Here is a 4,246-nt window from a genome sequence, read left to right as displayed (position 1 = left end):
AAAAAAGCAAATGGAACTTTTTAAATTAAAAAAAAAAAAAAAAATCTAGCAACCTGAAAGCTTTCAAGGCAGGGGAGCGACTGGTGACATCCCTGCTTACCTCCCCGCTCCACTTGCAGTTGATACGCTGTCTGATTAAGTTTCACTAGCATGAATGTTCACAGCTGCATGTAGGACATGGAAAGTGCCTAATGACTGCTCTAGCTGGCGTAATTCCTAAGTAGGTATGGCATGTGGCTGCTCTGCAAAGGGGTTCAGGACTGACAGTCTGTGAAAAGTGATAGAGGAGAGAAATGCCAGAGTGGGGAATTAAACACATGCGCAGATTAAATGAACTTAGTACTCATGAAACAGGACCGCTCCGACGTGACCCGAGCCTGGCTTCATCTAGCGATGCCTAAAAACACCCCAGAAGAAGTCAGAAGGGAGCAAGCCTTTGGGGATGCGTACGCAGAAGGCAGCTGAGGATGTCGGGCGGATGGGAGAGGTCGGTCCTGTCTGCTCTTGGCTGGTGCATCCCGCGAGGGCGCTGGAGCAGGGAGCCCCGGCTCCCTCGCTGCGGCTGCCCCATGGCAGGCTGCCTCACTGCAGCTTTCTCTGCTTTTGGCCTTGGAAATGATGAGGATGGAAAGGCTCGGGATCAACCCCGCCGCAAATTTTGGCATCGTCCCAGGGTGCTCCTTGCCCTGCCCTGACTCCTGCGGGCGTCCCAGGGAAGCCCATTGCCCTTTCCGATGCTCCCTGCACGTGGAGCTTGCCGGAGAGCCGGGATCTGAACCCACACGAGTGCCTGGTGAGCGACTGTGGTGTATAAATCACGTTTGCTGCCTGTCTTCCCACTTCCCTGCTGTCCTGCCGCTCCTCCCAGACACGCTCACGCATCCTCTCCCCAGGTTTTCATTATGATAATTAGGGAATTAAAATCATTTTCAATATTTTTAAACCAAATTATGAACTCGTGGGCTGCTTTAGCTACTGCCATATTGTTAAGTGTCTTAATAGGCCTATTTCCTATTTAAATATACTTCATATGTCGTTACTCAGATGGTCAATGCTCAACAGCCACTATAACCATTCCTGGTTATGCAGTGAGAATTAAGTGACCAGTTTGTGAAGCCTAATAAGAGAAATTATCTGCCTTTTGGAACAGAAAGCAAGTATTTGGCTGTGTAGCTTAGGAGGGAGGTATGGGAACGTGGTGACTTTGAGCATCAGGACACAGGTTGAAATCCAAACACAGGTCTGATCCTGCAGGATGCAAGGTCATCCTTGAGGACCACAAATCCCTGGTCAGTGCTGCCCGGCTGCGTGCGCCCTTTGGGGAATTGGCTGGGGAAATTTGGTTTCGTTCCTTGTTACCTCCGTCAGCAATGGGAGGAACCGGCAGTGAACGGACAGGTTAGCAGAGAGAAGCCAAGTGGCCTTCAAAGGTGGGATCTCGCGTTCTTGGTCTGAAGCTTGGCTCCTGGGCTTGATCTGGAGACTAATGTTGCAAAAACTCATGGGCTTCATCGAGCCCTGAGTCTAGCACGAGCATTAAAACCTGCTGAAAAGCAGGAGGCTGGTTCCCACTGCGATTCCTGAGAGCCTCCAAAGGGCCAACAGGAGCCGAGCTGGGCTCTTAACCTCCTCACGAAACGGGCCTCGGTGGGTTTGCCCTCTGCTGGAGTAGGCTTTCTTCCGTCCTTCCCTTCAGGGCTATGATGAAGCAAATGAAATCAATAGACCAAGAAAAAAAACACCCCAAAGAAGTCAAAGGATCACAATAAAACGTAAAGTGTTGGAGTAAATATTATTAGAGCATCTTCAGCAGCAATAAAAAGATTAATTTGCTATTGCGGGAAAGAAAAAAAAAGCCAACAATGTGTTTATGCTAAAAATTGCTGCCAAGAATTGCTTTTCATCTAGTGCATTCTGTTTTATTGGGTTTTTGCCTTTCGCCCTCCCCTGCTTCCCCCATCTCTCTGAGATATCTGTGTTGCTGTAGGTGATTGTGGAGGTCTGATCTATTGGTAGGATATCCCTCAGACGTTTCGCGCGCTTCCCCCCAGGCCTCAGAGACTCTGGATTTTACTTTTTTTTTTCCTTCTCTTTTTTTCTTTACCCAAAGAAACTGATTTGCCACCGGCAGATCTAAGAGGGTTGTGTATACTAGGCTGGCAACGTCTGATGTATGGCCACATTTGGAGCCACAGACTATACCAGCCTTAATAACATTCTTCTTTACAAAGTGCTTACTGTTAAATATTTATGAGACGATGCAAGAACAACCACTGCCATAGTCCATGAATGCGCAAACATCCCTCCTCCCTGCCGTTTAATGGGCCTGTATTTTGGGAGGCAGGTGGGCAGCCTTGCCTGCATGATTCAGAGATAGCCCTGGGCTTGCCTCGCACGACCTGCCCTGACTAATCGCCTTTTCAGTGGCTGAATATTGGGCATTACTGATTTACTCTGGGCAAGGGACTGGCTGGAGTCAGAAGGCTGCGTTTTAAGTCATCTAACTGCTCTAGCCTGGATCGGCTCCAGCAGATGTGATTTTTCTCCTTGTGCAGAGGCTCGTGGTGAGCGCTTAGCTGCAGAGCAGGAAGAGTTCGAGACTGAGGTTAGGTCCTGTTAGAAGATGGTTTGGGCTGCTTTTCGGTGCCTGGGCTTCCCTCCCGTCACAGGGACAGGCCTGGGGCGTTGCTGTGGCTCTACCGCTGGGAGATGACGAGCGAGCCCTCCCCAGAGCCCTGGCAGCAGAAGATCCCACGCAGGCAAAGCGCGTGGGTCAGGGCAGGCTGAGCATCCAAGGGCCACCACGCTTCCCTCCCCAGTCCCTGCGCCACTCGCACTGCCCTGGGCTCTGTGCATGACCTCGAGGAAGATTTGCAGGCTGATTTGGTCTGCGTCATCCTTAGGATCTCTCAGATGAAGAAAAATAGGGCAATAAAAAAAATAGGGTTCTTAGTTTAGGGTCAAGCTCTTGTGTTCAGCTGAGGCCCCACTACAACCCCCCGGGAGGTCTCTGAGCCTTATTTACGCCTCCAGTTTGGCTTTTGGCTCACCCCAAAATCTCCTATGGACTCTCTTAGTGCCAGTGAGTGCAAAAGAGTGGCTGAAACAGGAGTGAGTTGTCTTTTCCTAGCCCCCAGGGAGGATAAAAGCACCGCTGCAGCGGGCTAGTGAAGATTTTCCTTTGGTTTGGAAGCGTGTGTTTTGATAATCGCAGTTCCTGGCTCTGCTCTCTGTTGTAGGGTTGTATCGCGGCTGGCAATTGTATGGTTACTTACATGCAGCGCCATTAAAGCAGGTATTATATCCCAAGGGGTGATGGTCTAAACTCAACATTTTCATTTGTTTAAAAGTTATCTGATTTTATCTGCGCTTGTAATGATTGAGACATTGTGCTAGTCATCTCGGAAAGCAGGTTTTCGCATAATGTCCTCTTTACCTAGGGTGTGAGGGAATCGCTTTAATAAGCATAAGTGGCTCTTATTAGCATTTCCATCGTAGATGTAGATGTGCTCGATAGGGAAGGCTGGTCTGCGTTCCACGTCGCAAAGCGGGAAGCAGAGGCTCAGGAGAAGGCGAGGGCACGGGAAGCGGGGGATGCTGGTTGTCCAGGACCGAGCCACCAGCAGCATCGTGCCACCTCGCAGGAGCACCAGACGGCTGTGCCGCACTTTGGCACTTCTGCCGGAGGTGCTAGCCAAACTCCCGAAAACGCACGAGCTTGCGAAATACACAGAGCAGCTTTCACTTCTGTTGACTCCTTAAAATGTTGCCTTTTTAATTTTTAACCTTCAGAAGGGGCTTTGGTGGAGCGCCAGGTTGAGTTCCAGTTGGCTCCCCCTCCCCCCCTTTTTTTTTTTTTAGCTGAACGCTTAGAGATGGTGAATGTGTTTGTAGCCTATAATTTCGAATAAAGTGATAATGCCATGCGACTGAAATGCTCTTTACTCTGGTAACTTCCACTTGGTGATAAAGAGCTCTAAACTCACTTGCGGTGGCAAAGCAGTTTTTCCTTAGGGCCTGGCATTGCAAGTGAAGGTGCGTTTAATAAAGAAATGAGATTATGGAAAGGAGGTTTGCAGTATAGACGAATCGGGGTGATTCTCTGGCTTTGTACGTGATACCTACTTGGTAAGGCAACGGGCTGGCTAAAAACAATTTACAGGCAATGCTGGATATACTGATCCACAGTTTCTTTAACACCCCGTTATTATCTCTCCCGTGTGGCTGCCTCTGCTGAGAACAGAAG

Source organism: Apteryx mantelli, chromosome 23 (genome assembly GCF_036417845.1).
Source record: "Apteryx mantelli isolate bAptMan1 chromosome 23, bAptMan1.hap1, whole genome shotgun sequence".
NCBI lineage: Eukaryota > Metazoa > Chordata > Aves > Apterygiformes > Apterygidae > Apteryx > Apteryx mantelli.
The sequence above is the reverse complement of the archived record's forward strand: the minus strand, read 5'-3'. Positions refer to the sequence as shown.